Raw genomic sequence first — 16,833 nt, 5'->3', positions numbered from 1 at the left:
ATGAACCATAAAGTTTTCGAAGTTAGAAAAATGGGGTTTCGCGATATTTTTTTAAATAATTTGTTTGTCGGATTTTGGTTTTAATAGTTTTTAAGGTCCTGTCCTCGCGATATATTTTGTAAAACCTCCTTTTTATTATTCTTAACATATTTGGGATGTTTTGAAGCCGCGACGACTATATTTAATACTCTGATTTTTAAATTTTGGACGAGAAATTACGAAATATTAAATGAAATATTGCTGGAGAATGTATTGAACGTAAATGTGAGAAAATACTCGCGAAAAAATGCCGTGGTTTATTGGAATCGTTGCCAAATCAATTATAGTATGTCGTTACCCGCAATGGTAACTATAAAAAGACCAAACGTGTTCTATGTTACAATTTTTTCTAAAATAATAATAAAAAGCAAAATACTTTTTTGTAATAAACATTTTTGGATTGTTATATATTTCGGCCGATATCTTCGAGATCAATAGGTCTTACGCTGTGATTCTTGCAGAAATACGATCTAAATATGTCCACAAACATACTCCATCATACATAATTCATTTTACATCTTTAGTTTGCTGGCTTTAGGCGTATATATTGGAATTTTTTCAAATTTTTATTGAGGCAAAATACTTATTACACTCACTGTATATAAATGAATTGCTGTTCGTTAGCCTCGCTAAAATTCGAGAATGGCTGAACGGATTTTTCTTATCTTAGTCTTGAAATGTTCGTGGAGCTTCAGGGAAGGTTTAAAATGTGAGGAAAAGATCGAATACATGTCGGGAAATCTCTAAAAAGCTGACTTTTATATTTCCCATACAAATGTTTTCTAAATAAAATGTAGATTCATACATTCAATTTGCTTTATTTGTCAGAATTTTTTTTAACTTTGATAAATTTTAAGTTTTGTCACAAATTAAGTTTCTGATAGGATTAAGTTTCGATTATCGATACGTGCGCGAGAACTTTCTTTACTTTTGTGATCCTTTGAGATAATGACCCTGTGATTGTTACACTATTGTTCGGCATCTTAACGTCATTAATTAATAGCGTTAAGATGCCGAGGAGAAGACGACCTCACTTAGGTCGTCCAACAAGCAGAAAACCAGCAATTTTATAAAAATTAGCGATGACGTAGCGACCTGAAGGTTATACGAAAACCTCCGTCCCATGTTACCCATTCGTATTGAACATGCTAACTACCGATAACACTCAAGTTGGAAAACGGGAGTAAGAAATTCAAAATACAGAAAATTGAACTGGAAATAATTATGGCGTTTTTTTAACGTTAAGCTGTAGTGCAAAATTCCTGGAATGATGTTTTTTATTCACAGGAATTCGTTATGCCTAATTATAGCCAAATCTATTAGGAAATTCGGTCAATGTCTTTATAATACTTTATAATAAATGGGGTATTATGCTGTATAGATGCTATATCAAAACTCGGACCTAAGTAGATACTTTGTCGCAAAAATGTTGTTCTGTTGAAAACCGTGCCTAAGATTAAAAGGTGAGAAAAAGTAAAAAAACCGCAAAAATTTTGCAAAAAGTATTTTGCAACATACTGGCATTTTCACGAATTTAGTATCGAGCTATTTGAATTGCACCACGTCGCAGTTGTTATTTTGAGATATTTTTGGCGAAAATCGGTAGCGTATCTTTTCCTTTAAGCCTACATTTGTCAATTATTGAACATTTTCTAAATATATTTTTTTCTTCAATTGGGTTGACATTGTATTAAATATATAATATATAATTTTTCACCCCCAATATACCGAAATAACATATTTTATTATATTTAGACCTACAATGGGAATGGGGATTAATTAATTGTTGGTATGAAGATTTGACGCCACATGAGAAAATGAGGGGGATACCATTATATGGGTGCTACCCGGAAACTTGGATCAATATTGATAATTTAAGTAAGTAGATTTTGTACTCACTGATCATCCAAAATATAAAATTACAGCCAATTTTGTTCTAACACGTGACTAAACCCCCCAAAATACAGAAGAGTGAACTGATATTGACAATTTTAGTAGGATTCATGGTAACAAATAAAACAACCAATTACAGCTGATTAGGTTGAAAAACGTGTCCAAATCCCCAAAGGATCGTATAATGTGGAGTGCCATTATATGGAGGCATTTCGGAAGCTTTGTTAGGAACATTTTCAACTCTATGATCATGCAAAATATAAAATTACAGCCAAATACTGATATAATGTTGATAATTTTAAGTAGAGAGATTTTCTGCTCAAGAACTACCCCTTATATTAAATTAAAAGCAATGCTGTTGAAAACCACGAATTTAGTATCGAACTATTTTGATGGCACCACGTCGTAGTTGTTATTTTGAGATATTTTGGGCTAGAATTGGTAGTGTATCATTTCTTTAAGCTTTTATTTGTCAATTATTGAAAATTTTTAAATGAAATATTTTTGTGAGAACATAACATATATATGATAAGTATATCACTGAATATACACGCAATCATTGTTTGTACACGTTTTCCATAAAATGTATGTAAATTTTGGAACAAATGCAATGATGAAAATCTGAAGACATTCGGAATAGAGTTCTGATTCTAAGATCCATAATAGCTCCATACGGACATGTTGCTTCTTAAAGTACATAAAATGTTGCTATGCCATTATATGGTGGTCAATGTCTTTGAATTTGTAAACACAACACCTCGCATATATCCGATACCAAAAATGTGTATCACAAAGAAAACCGATGATATTTCTTTTGCAAAATTCTATCCTTAAGTTCATATGAAAAAATAAAAACTATCAAAAGTAAATAAATAAATAATAAATTAATAAAAAATGATGATACCTATTCATATTGAATATGTGACTATAGACACATTGGTTGAAACACTGGACCAAACTCCACAAAATACCGAATATTGTGGGCACCGTTATACGGGAGCTACCTCAATGAGTGGACCAATATAGATAATTTTAGTAGGATTCATTCATTATATGAGGGATGCTTGGGCGAATATAAAATTAAAGCCAATTGCCGAATATTACAGCCAAATGCCGAATATTGAATACTTGGGTAATTCTGCTCCCTAATATTAAATTACAAGCATCTGTTGAATATTGAAGCTGCCGTTATATGGGAGCTTTCCTAAAAGTGAACCAAAATTTAACATTTTCAATAACAAATATCTTATGAGTGTATGTGCAAATTTCAAAGTTATGTCTTAAATCGTGGAGGGTTAAAAAACTGACTTAATATTGCCCTACCGTTATATGGAAGTCTTATTAATAAAAATTTGTTAAATTTATTTTTAACGAATTCAATTATTAGCAACAAGACTCGCTCATAAACATCAGTACTGTAATGTTACTTTATGTGTGCTTTGATAAGTACCAAGGTATTACAAAATTGTCTTACTCTACCTTATGGTGGAGGGTATAAAATCAAATCTAAAATTATACATCAACAATATTGCTAGGCAAGACAACGTTTATCGGGCCCGCTAGTGTAATATAAGACTCTCTTTGTAACGCCCAAAAGTCGTCGATACCAGTTTTTGGGAACAAGCTTTTAATGTTCACACAAATTAATTTAAAATCTGAGGTTTCAACGTGTTAAGTTTAAAAGTAGCGGTCAAAAATTCCCCTTCAATAAACTAATCTTTCGAATAGTCAAGTGAGATTGTAAAACGAACCCTCGGCTACCAGTGGAATTAGCTCTGGAGAAGTCGCTGTCTTGTCGAATGGGGTTGCGGCTGCCAGTGAAGCTGAATAGTCGTGGGGTTGAAAAAACGAGCCCTCCGTTGCAAAGCAAAGGAGCTGTCGTCTGGGTCAATTGTTGTTGAAAAACAAGCCCTCGAATTAAAACTAAACATCGGGCTGCTGCTGTGCCAAGCTGCCGCGAACCTCCGGGACCGTCACTGCTCATCAGGCTGCTGCTATGCCAAGCTGCTGCCAATCTCAAGGACCGTCAACGCTAATCTGGCTGCTGTTATACCAAGCTGCTGCCAATTTTCTGTGTGCCGACACTATTTGTCGGGTTGCCGCTTTGTGAATAAAGAATAACCATAACCCTGGCCCCTGCTGAACCTACCCCTACATTATTACATTATTGTGGAGGTAATAAAAACAAGTAAATAAAGGCGTGAACCTGGCACTTGTCACTTGAAGTCCAAAACGAAATTTTGATGATGCACGAGCGCTCATACAGTTAGTAGTAATCGGTGTAGCTCTAGGTATAGCTTCCATATTTATACCAACCATAAATATCATTTCAGATTCACCAGAGTGAGTCTCAAAGATACATCCCTCAATCAGTCCTTACTAGTTGAATTGTGTACCATATAAGTGTCGATAACTCTCTATGCGATTGTTTGAGAAGTGTTATTTATAGATGTTAAATCGCTTCTGTTTTTATTGAAAATATAAATTCAATTAAGAGCTAGACCTGCACAGAAATCTTAGGCTATCTTATTCTGTGTACTTATCACTAGAACTATTTGCTTGTCCCTTGCTGAGTGCATTATCAGTTGGGCATTGCCTTTATAATTGATGCACCTCAGCAACGCACACAAGCATTATCACTTACACGCACTTTTCTACCTTAATCTATTTATGATAGGCACATAAATATTTTATTATCTACATTGTAAATTATGTTCATATTTTTAGGAACAGCGATGATATAAATATACATAATTGTTATAAATACGTTACGATTCAAACTCTTAAAAAGATAAACCTGTATATTATTTTATGAATTTCACAATATTCTTTTAGTGGATGAGAAAGTTCTTGTCAGGCTCATAATCAAGTGCAAACTCAAATTGAATGGCAACAAAAAAGAGGGAAAACCAACAACCATTAAACAACAATCACGTGTCGGTATTGTTGGATACTCGTAGAAGGAAAAGACATGGATGGGCACATTTACTATTTGTGTGTTTAAAACTTTATTTATTTTTTTGAATGTGACAAATACCATCGGAAGCTGTTTCTTTGCAGAAGTAAAAATGTTCACGTTATGTGGACATAAGAATACCAATGTCCATAGGGTATTAATTATTTAGAAATTATTGAATTGTGATGTTGATGTTGGTTTCTTACGTCATTGTGAATAGTTGTAGAATTTGTTATAGAAATGTGATCAGAGATTAAGACTATTGTTGTACTGATTTGGATTGTAAAAATTTGTGACTTGTTTTACATAGATACAAATTTGTAGTTCCTGAATATCCATATTGTGATATATTGATATGATATAAACATATGTTTCTGACGAATTGCTTCGCGCAAACTGTGCGAATGTCAGACTGTCGTACAAAGTTTCCTTTTTCGGAACAAAACTGTGTACGACAGTCTGGCATTTATGGCATAGTTTAATTGAAACTCTAAAGAATCTGGATATTTTCTTACGATTTTTTCCGAAATATCGCATGGTTTATTTTTTTTTTTTAATGTGTCCGTTTTATTTAACAAAAAACTTTAAACAAACAACAACAACAACGCCGTCAAATGTTGGTTCGATACCTCGAGTACTCATGTACCAATATTAATAATAATGTGTGGTTACTTGTTATCGATTACATGGATCGATATATCGCCTTCATTGCTTTTATTCCACATTCGCGTAATATTGATGTAATTACATCTGTATTTGGCATTTGTGAATGAATTTGCATAATTCATGAAAATTTTATGTGAAGAAACTTCTGAGTAATGCAGGTAAGTCCGAAAAATTTATAATTATTTTGTAATTTTTCCTTGATGCGTGGAATTTTGGACAGATGTTTTCATCTGTTTGGTGCTGCTCAGTGTCGCGAGTGTTGCAGCCGTCACACAAGTTCGAGTTCACCGTGTTTATGAGATGCATGTAAGTTTTGCCATACGTGGGCTCAGAGACAGAAACGAGTGACGAGAGAAGTACAGTGAGCAGCAAAAGTCATGGTACCCCATACAAAATAAAAAGTATTCAGTAATTACTCAAAAAATAATTTACAAAATTTAAAAAAAAAATTATTTTATGTATTCACTCCTATACTACAACAGTGGAAAGTAATATTTAATTTATTTGTTCCAACAAGCCATAAAAAGAATCGAGATCGTGTCAACTCCAAATTTTTGCACAGCATAAGTCATGGTACCCCTGGTCAGAGCTGATATTACACATCATTTATGGGATAAAATCGTTTAGCAAAATAGGTGGTAACTATTTAGAGTTTTGTCAAATCCTCTTTTAAAAAATAACGGTACTTTCCACATTCCCAAAAGCATTTGCTTAGTGCAACAAGTATTTTCTAAAATGCCTAGAAAAGAACTAACTATTGAAGAGCGAAAAATAATAATTAATAACCATGAAATGGGAAAATACTATTCCGAAACAGGTAAAATGATAAACAGAACCAAATCAGCAGTCAAAAAAAGTAGTTAATCGATACAAAAAAGAAAATATAATTTAAAATAAACCGCGACCAGGCCGTCTCAGGAAGCTCAACATCAGAGAAGAACGAAAAATTTAATGTATTTTTAAAAAAGGATCCATTTACCAGCTCTCCTAAAATCGCTGCAGACTTAAAAGAATCATTTGGGAAAGCAGTTTCAGCAGACACGGTTCGTAGGTGCATCAAGAAGTGTGGATTCAATGCTCGCACTGCCCGCAAAAAAACACTTGTTAACAAAACAAATAGAAAGAAGCGTGTTGATTTTGCAAATGACTATAAAAACAAGACAAATGAGTTATGGGAATAAGTTATTTTCTCGAAGGAATCGAAATTTAACATATTTGGGTCGGATGGTCGCTCTTTGGTGTGGCGGAAAAAAGGCGAAGAGCTCAATCCAAAGAATACTCGGAAAACAGTAAAGCACGGAGGGGTTGGAGTAATGGTATGGGGATGCATGTCAGCAACTGGTGTTTGCAAAGTGGTATTCATTGAGGAAATAATGAATAAAACAGCTTACATGAATATTTTGAAACTAAATTTGAATCAAAGTGCTGAAAAACTCAACGGTCGTCATAATTATTACATCCAACAGGACAATGATCCATAACACACTCTGCTATTGACGTTAAGAATTGGATCGTATACAATGCACCACACATGCTGATAGCACCTCCACAACGCCCCGGTTTAAATCCGATTGAGCACCTATGGGATCATCATCGAATCCGAAATCATACAATTTCCAGTAAGGCCCAACTCAAAGAAATGGGGTAAAATATCGTCCGACTACACTAAAAAACCTGTATACTCAATGCCCGAACGATTGAATGAAGTTTTAAAACTAAAGGGGTATCCTACCAAATATTAGGTAAGTCAATTTAATTGTAAAAATTAAGTAATATTAAATAATTCATTATTTTTCTCCAGGGGTACCAAGACATATGCTGTGCAAAAATATGGACTTTTCACTATGTCTTTTTTATTTTATATTTTGTTTTAATACAAAAAATTAAATATTACTTTAATTTGTTGTAGTATAGGATTGAATACATGAAATAAAAATATATATTTGAAATTTTGTGAATTACTTTTTGAGGAATTACTGAATATTTTTTGATTTGTATGGGGTACCATGACTTTTGCTGCTCACTGTATGTGTCTTTTGTAGCTGAGATGTTGTTGTAATTTTCTTTCATTTTTTAGTATTAAGCACGCATTCTTACTATCAGTTAAAATAGCCGCTTTATTAATACCTATTGCCTTGTTTATGACATGTAGTTCACCATAAGTGAGGACGTTTTCTCTTCAATTTTGAAAAGAATGTTTAGGTTTTTCATTCTCTAACACTGCTCGAAATATTTGCATTTGTAGAGTTAACTATAGCAAATGGAAAGTTAACTCTCTGATGAAATGTGTTTTTTGTTATTGTAAACCAAGCACAGACATTTAAATCTTCCTTCAGAGTATGTGCAAATTACTCGGAAATCGGAAAAAGTGTAAGAGATTTCGGAAAAAATCTGATATCAAAGGCCTCGGGAAAAATATTAGCTGGTCATTTCTTTATATTTCTTCTTCCCATTGACCAACCGAAACGTTTCCTTTCATAAACATTCCTCCAGGGCCCTCTTAATATTTTGCTGAATAATTTGTCAGCTTGTTCTTTGGTTCTTCTCATTATAGTTCCACTTGTCAATTTTATATTTTTGTATTTAATGTTCTAATAATTTTTTTTATTTTCAAAATCAAAACAATACATACCGGTATAAAACATTTTTTCTTTTCTTTTATTTTTCCTTTCCTTTTAGAGTATATGACGATTATTCGAAAATTAATCGGAAAATGTGTTTTTGTACACAAAATATACACAATTAAATTTCACTTCAGAGTTTTATCTTGTTCTGGTTGTTCTAGTACTTTATTTATTGGTTTTATGTATTTTTGTTTTTATTTTATTTTTCATCAATTTAAACTCAGATGAAAACATTAAATATTAAATTTCCACCGGCTCAATAAACATGAATGAATCCAATTAGTATTGCGTTGTCTTTTTCTGATACAAAATACAAATTACTGATACTTATTAATGATTTGTCAATTAATGAAATTTATTGAAATATTAAAACATCGGCCATCTGTTGATTTTTCTGCATTTGTATAAACATACATATGTCTATCTCCTATACCCTCCAAAAATAAGAAGTTTACAATTTAGGTGACCACTTCGGCATATTAGGTTGTCGGGGCCTTAAATTCAATTATCATGATTAAAATTTGTAGGTTATTTTATTAATCAATACCAACAGCGATGGAATCATTCGGTCATGAAAATAAGCGGGTGCGTGTTACACTAACAATGATTATGGTGGTGAAATGTCGGTTAGATTCCTGTCAACGAAACAGAAAACATTTAACCAGCCAAATTGACATCAATTTTTGCCACAATGCCATTACTTTGGCTAATGAAGCCAAACTTTACAAACGATGCCAACGTTTTGTGTCAATTGCCTTCAACCGTGTCCTTTGTAATTAAAAACGTTACAACAACAAATCCATTGATGTTGAAAAGAAACATGAATCATATGCATCGTATTGTTAATACTACAAACACTACAGAGTAAAAGTAACAACTGATAATATGGGGACAACCACTTTCCGAATATTTTCTGAAGGTCTAATATTGAAATTTGTTACACAATCAAAATCGCTTCGAAGTGCAAAATACTGGTCGCATTTATGATCCAAATTGGATGAAATTTGGTACAGTTAGTGTATTTGGCGCAAGGATGGATCCTATAGAAATTGGTGAAAATTGTTTCAGATATACAATTTCTTTCGATTTTACAATAGTGCACCACAGACTCAATGTTGTCCGATATGGACCAAAATTTGAACTATTCTTACTGATAAAACCCTACATAAATATTACCGTCATATCGCGACTAGAGGAGTCGATCAAGATATGTGTATGTCCATGTGTAAACACAGTACTGACTTCATTTAACTGACCACAGTTAAGGCTACTCACAACATTTTGAATGTATGTCAATTGCCGGACAATGAAGGCCGCTATTGTTATACCCTTCACCACACTGTGGTACAGGGTATTATGTCTTTGTGCATATGTTTGTAACAACCAAAAAGGAAACGAGATAGACACATGGTTCCGACTCACATTCTGAGTTGATTTATGCATAATCGTCCGTCTGTTGATTTAAAATTGTAAATTGTCGCATAATGGTGTACCAAGGTCCCTATATATCTTTCGATTTGCATGAAATTTGGCATGGCGTACTGAATTGAGCCTACAATGATATGTGTAGAGTTTCGTGAAAATCTGTTTATTTTTACAGTTTTGAAAAAAGTCAAATTTGCCGATTGTGCCCCTTCCCGGGGTAGTTTCGGCATATGATGGGGCCCATTCGGCACCATAGTCATAGCCTGGTAATTATCACCGCTATCAGTCTGGTTGAAATTCAGATCCTCTAAAGGTTCTATTTGGTTTTAATATGCGACTCAAAGTTTTACTTTTAAGGCTATATTTTCTAGCGGCGGACGTTGACATCTCAAGGTCACACATACCATCAGAAATAGCTTCTCTCTACCGCATTTTGGTCAATACAAGCACGTTTGGTCTTATATGTATATATAATGTAAAACCATATTAAATTATTATTTTTAAAGACAAACTCAAAAATATTTTAAAGAAATAATGTTGCACTATCTGTGTATGGCCGAATGTGCCCCACTTTAAAATGCCGAATCTACTTTTTGTACTTTTTATAGTTTTTTTCATTTTTTTCTATCAATCTTCTGAAAATATTATATTTTTAATTTTATTTGAAGAATGCATATTATAAATAACTAATTTTTAATAATACTGCCTTAAAATTTGAAAAGTTTAATACACCAAATACTTACGAAATGGAATGGAAATATTACAAAAACATCTGTAAAAATACCAAAAACCGTGAATGTAAATAAGCTTACTAGCTAGAGATATCCAACTTTGCGACAGTTATTTATTTTGATATTCGATACCTACGTATCGAAACTAGTGATGTACGGCGAGAGCTTCATATCGAAAACGCGAATGCCGAAGATGTCCCAGTCTACCACACGTTAAATTTTATGTTAAAGTTTCTTCGAAAGGGAGACCTCTGTTAGGATTCGTGCGACGAATATACCCAAAGTGGTGAAGGGTATCATATAGTCGGCCCCATCCGACTTTACTACTTTCCTTACTGGTTCTGGTTGCCCCTGAGTCCACAGTTATGACCCGAACATCATTGCTCTTTTCTCGACAATAAGTCAAAATTTAAAAGGACAAAGCTGACAACCTTACGCTTGTCAAGACGAATTTTTTCTCGCAGTGAGATCGCTCTATAAATAATTCAAATTAAATAGTGAAAAACACATATCCGTGGTCCAAGTGCTAAACTACTTAATAAAGCATAAACGTTTATCTAAGAACTATGTGAAGTATGCACGGTAAACAAAGAAAAAGCAGAAACAAAACCAAATTAATTTGTGCTCATTGCAAAACTCAAATCCACGAAAATGACGATTCTATGCAGTGCGATGTCTGTGAAAAACCTCTCCACACACTTTGTACGAAGCTGGATAAAAAGAAAATAGATGAACTTCCCAGTGGGAAAAGTGAGAACGTATTACATTGAGAATCGATTTAGTAATATATTATAATCATCACATTATATAATGTATCCGTAATAATCCAGAAAAGAATTTAATTGAACAAAAACACGAATTATTAAAGACTTTATAGAAGATACATTATATAATATATCCCAAAGGTAACGAGAGGGTAATTTCAATTGACAAAAATTCATACTAATTACCTACTCGTTTCCCAATGGATACTTTTTTGTTGATTTTTATTTTTGAAGTCCCGTTATCTGCCAACGCCCTCATGTCGCAGCATGGATTTTTTAGTTTTGTTTGTGTCTGGGATCAGTAAAGACGTAAGTTTGTAAAATTTATTCTAAAAGACATTGGAGAAGAATATTAGCAAAAAGGAAAAACGTTTGTGCAAGTGAACCAAATAATAAAAATAATAACGCAAATTGTGAAAGTGAATTAATTAATAATTGTGCAACCGAAAATCTTAGTGCAGATCTTAGTTTTCATACAGAATACGTGGAGCAAACCCCATCAAATTTAGATAGTAAACTTCAAAATTGGGCAACTAAACATAATATTTCTAGGCAGTGTTTTGACGATTTATTGATCATCCTTTCTTCTGAAAATATTAGTTTGCCAGTATCATCTAAGACGCTAAAAAAAGCATTCTTGCACAATTAGAACTGTATCACCTGGTTCATACCTCCATGTAGGATTAAAAAAACCAACTTTTAAAACTACAGAGTATAATAAAAGATTGCGACATTTTATATTTAGATATAAATGTGGATTGTCTACCTCTTTATAAATCCTCCAGTACGACATTGTGGCTAATTTTGGTAAAAATAGTAGGCAATCCAAAAGCAGAAGTTTTTCCTGTAGGAATTTATCTGGGAAATAAGAAACCATTTAGTGTAAATTGCTATTTACACGATTTTATAAACGAGTTCAAACAAATACAGGAAAGTGGACTTCAACTTGGGGATACGACTATTACTATAAAAATAAGAAGTTTTGTTTGTGACACACCTACGCGTGCTTTTTTTGCCAAACAGTTGGCCATAAGGCATTCGAGGGATGTAGTAAATGCACGCAGCAAGGACGGCGTTTAAATAATAGAATGGTTTACAGCACATCGTGTGGAGTTTTTCGCACAGATGAAGATTTTAAAGAAAGAAGAAGTGTAAATTTTCACAGAAAATCATTGGATGTTGACATACAGTTGGAAGATATAGGAATAGGCATGATAAGCCAGTTCCCTTTAGATCCCATGCATTTGGTTGGTTTGGGTGTCACAAAAAAGACTTTGATGTTACTCCTAAATGGGAAAACAAAAACAAAATTGAATCAAATCCAAAAAGAAGAAATCTCTTCAAGATTGTTATCCATTACCCCATATATTACAAAGGAGTTTTGCAGAAAGCCAAGGGGAATTGAAGAGCTCCATCGTTGGAAAGCGACAGAATTCCGGCAGTTTATTTTATGCACTGGAGTAGTAGTAATAGCTGACGTAGTGGATGAGGATTTCTATTACAGTATTTTTCGTTTAATTGCACATCAAAATTTGCACAAATTTTTGTTCAATTAACCGAGGAACCAATTATCCGAACCCGCTAAATTGAATAGTTTGTTCAATTACAGTAATCACGTATAATTGGTACTACTAATGATTTAAAAAATCCAATGTCAAATACACTGTCGCAGTTTTTCCATAGCAATAAACATATGTTTTGAATTAGTAGAGATGCCTCCTAGTGTTTTTCACAAATTATGTCAAATATGTATGTAAAAAAATGACAGAATATTTTTCAATTATTATTATGCAATTAACCGGTGAAAAGTAAAAGGAAATTTATTTTTGATGTCATGAATTTTGAACCAATTAAGCGGGAAAATCAATTAACAGGGTTTAATTATTCGAGAAAATGTACATGTATTTTCCTATGAACAATTTTGTGCCCCTTCATGTGCTTCAATAAAGCGTGGAAACCAATTAACCGTAGGGTCAATTAACCGAAAAATACTGTATCATTTTAGTTTGTTACATTGCGCCTATAGGCTTTTAATGTCAGAGGAAAATCATTACGAAAATTTAAATACAGCTTCAGAAATGCTTCAGTACTATGTTGAAGCATTTCCCATAATATTTGGTGACGATCAAGTGTCTTATAATGTACATTTCCTTCTACATCTTCCTGACTGTATAAGAAAAACCGGATTTTTAGGAAGTTTTTCGGCCTATGATTTTGAAAACTATTTACAATAATTAAAAAAAAACAGGAAAAAAGCCCTAGCAATATATTGGGACATTTGAACAACAAAATATTTTTCGATCAATATTTAGAGCAGGACATAGATGTAAATACAGTAAAATTCAATAGAAATAGGTCTATTATATCACTTAATCTTCCAAATTTTTATTTGAGCCTAAAAGAAGCTGACAAATTTTGTTATGTAAAATCACAGTTTGCTATCGAAATAAAACAGTTCACCCTAAGGAATATGTGCTATATAGTAGGGAAGAGAATCTTGAACTGCACTAACTTCTTTGAAAACCCTATGCAATCCATTGATGCGGGTATATTTTTAAGTGACGGGTCCACTTGCACAACATTAGAAACTTTTAAATGTGAAGATATTTCTCATAAATTAATGCGTCTACCTTATAAAAACAAGTTCTTTTTTTTAACTCTACATAAACAGAATTAAATTCCTAAGAGGATAATTAAAAATCTACACCATGTCGAAACTTACGAATTTCGCTTACCTCTTACAAACCTTCAAGCGCAGGAGAACGCAAATGCAGGTAAAATGTTTGTTATAAATATGGCAAATTACAAAATTAATGTATTTTTTTAATTACAGAAAATCGCAAATACAACGATTTAAAAAAGGAAATAACGATTTTAAATAGTAAGTTTTTTCCGATGCAATGATATGAAAAAAACATATACATATTTGTTTTAATTTAAATATTTTTTAGTTCAGAAATAATCATATTTTTCTTATTTTTGCAGATAATGTTGACACATTCACAAACATTCTACTTAGAATCGAAACAAAAATGGACACCCTTCTTTCCCAAGATTAAAAAAAAACAATTTTCCTACTAAAAACGAATCTGATCTTCAAAATATAGATAAAGAAATTGGAGAGAACTTCGCCTCATATGTAAGTCATGAAATCAATACCTAATTTTATTATTTCTATATTTTTATATTTTATTTTTTCTTACAGGTACCAATTATGGAAAAAATTTTATTACCACGAGGACTTTCTAAAAATGTATCTGACATTTTTTGCGAAGAGTTAATAATGGATTATAACTTTGATGGCATAAAAGATAAACGTCCGATAAAGAAGTTCGAAAATTTAAATAATTTAATGTTTGGTAAGTACATTTTTCACAAATTTAAATGACTTCCATATAATTTATATTATTTAATTACAGAAGTACTAAAACGAGAAGGATACGACAAAAAAGAGTATGAAAAGTATATGAAAAAGGCGATCCACCTTATTAAAGTTCGACATTTTAAAAAATTACACATGGCTAGAAAAAAACCATAATTAAATATCCTTATTTTTTGAATTGTTAGCAATGAATTATTTTGAATTTGTTTATAATTATATTAATGAATTATTATTTTTTTGTATTCTTTGAATACGTTTTTAAACATTGTATATTATCATTATATTTCTTAATATAAATAAAAATTTTATAAAAATAAACACTTGGGGGAATACATAATTTAAAAAATGTGAATACATAGATAATAGTATGCATTCCAGTACATATATATATTTCGCATTACTAAGAAACTATTAAATAACATATTATCATTCACCGATTACAGTATGCATTATATGGATAGTATAGAGGAATATATTATTTTCCTAGGACATGCAGTGTGTTACGGATAATGCATATTGTAATCAATAAATCATAGTGGCTGTGCATTACCCGTTCGTTTACCATTGATTACATTTTCCCACTGGGTTGTTAAAAATCCCTCTCTCGAGTACAAGTGTTTTCTGTGTGTACCAAATAAAGTTTCGGTAGCAAGCGAATTGAGTGAAATCAAAGCTCAACTAACTCAATTACGGGAGATAAAAGAGACAATGCAATTCATGTCGTCTCAATACGATGAGATTATGAAAGGAGTTGTCAAAAATAAAAAAGAAAATAGACAAACTAGAGAAGGAGAATAAGAGTTTGAGAGAGGAAGTGAATAATCTCAAATCCTCAGTAAAGCTTTTAAATGATATTCGTGAAAGAAAGACGATATTGAAGCAATTGATGTATGTTTGGATATCGCGAAGATCAGATTTTGAAGAAGCATTTTATCTAAACAAAAATAATGGGAATATAACATCTGTTATTGTTAAAACTTCAATTCCAAAAGGGAACTAATTGATGAAAAATTCAAACTAAAAGATGTTGAAGATTTTAAAGGAGTATATGTCAATAATTTTTTGAGTAAATAATCACTGCAACTATTAAATTACGCAAAGTCTCTGAAAGCTGTTGGATACAAATACATATTTGTTAAATAAGGAAACGTTTTTGCCAAGAGGGATGATAATTCGAGAGGAATTCGTTTGAAATCCAATAATGATGTTGATGATATTTTAACCAAGAATGTTGGAATTGGCTCGTGCCAAATCAGAATTGCTGTGGATGCAGACGAGATTAGCACAGATGATGAATGTGATGAAGATGGTTCCTTAAGTTGTTCAAATTGCTTAAATTGTTTCATTAATTTTTATTTATGAGTCTTAACTACTTTCACAATATTAAACAATTTAATGAATATTCCAGTAAATTAAATACAAATGTCAGAAGAATTTCTTCAATCAATAGATTTAATGAATTTAAGAGGATCATAAGTGAATTGTCCAGTGTACCAGTTATTATAGCTATACAAGAAACTTGGTTCAATGCAGACCTTACTAATATATATTCGATTGACGAATTTACTGCAATTCACTGCTGTAGGATTGATGCATTTGGTGGGACAACTGTGTATATTTCGAAGAATATAAAATTTGAGGTAATGATCAATCGGAGCCAAGATGTTATAGAGGTCATTGCTTTTAGGTTACCAGAAATAATTATAAACAGCAAACCCTTAATCAATTTTTCAATGTACCGATCGCAAAAGTGTTCATTGGCATTGTTTATGTCGAAATTAGAGAATTTATTATTGGATATAATCGATTTCCCTTGCGTTTTTATTGGAGATTTAAATATCAACATGTTGCAAGATAATAACCAGAAATACAATCTTGTAGACACTTTTGCATCAGTAGATTTAAAGTCATGCCACAATCTTATAACTCATCCTTTAAGCGGATCAAGTATAGATTGTGTTTTTAGTAATTTAAGGGGACCCCCCCATTCTCGGGGTCAAAATTTTTGTTGATATAATTCGAATCTACACTGATTAAAGAATGTCTCTACAAAATTTCAAGTGAAAATCTCAAGAACTGTTGAAGATATATCCGATTTAGTGTGTCAGCATCAAGTGACGGCTAAAGGGTTTCTCAAACTTTAAACGCGTTTTTCTCTAAACATTTTTTTGCGAATGGCGGGCACGATAACTCAAAAACTAATAATCCAATCGGTTCCAAATTTTGCATCGTTTCTCTGGGAGTGTATAGCTCTCGTATGAACTAGGATAAAACCAATCGGTGAAGATCTTCCTTATTTTTTAATTTGGTTTTTGGTAAAAAATCGGCGATTTTCCAAAAATATTTTTTCAAA

At 32.3% G+C, this 16,833-nt stretch overlaps 1 pseudogene; it reads left to right on the top strand.

Annotated features, from left to right (window-relative positions):
- Positions 1–11,554: 11,554 nt before the first annotated feature.
- On the top strand, positions 11,555–13,775 carry LOC133333841 (uncharacterized; annotated as a pseudogene).
- The last annotated feature ends 3,058 nt before the right edge of the window (positions 13,776–16,833 follow it).

This window comes from Musca vetustissima, unplaced genomic scaffold (genome assembly GCF_032173495.1).
Source record: "Musca vetustissima isolate MV318-11 ecotype Yass unplaced genomic scaffold, APGP_CSIRO_Mvet_v1 utg19625, whole genome shotgun sequence".
Classification (NCBI taxonomy): Eukaryota; Metazoa; Arthropoda; class Insecta; order Diptera; family Muscidae; genus Musca; species Musca vetustissima.
Note: the sequence above shows the minus strand (reverse complement) of the source record. Positions and strands in the feature narration are given on the sequence as shown.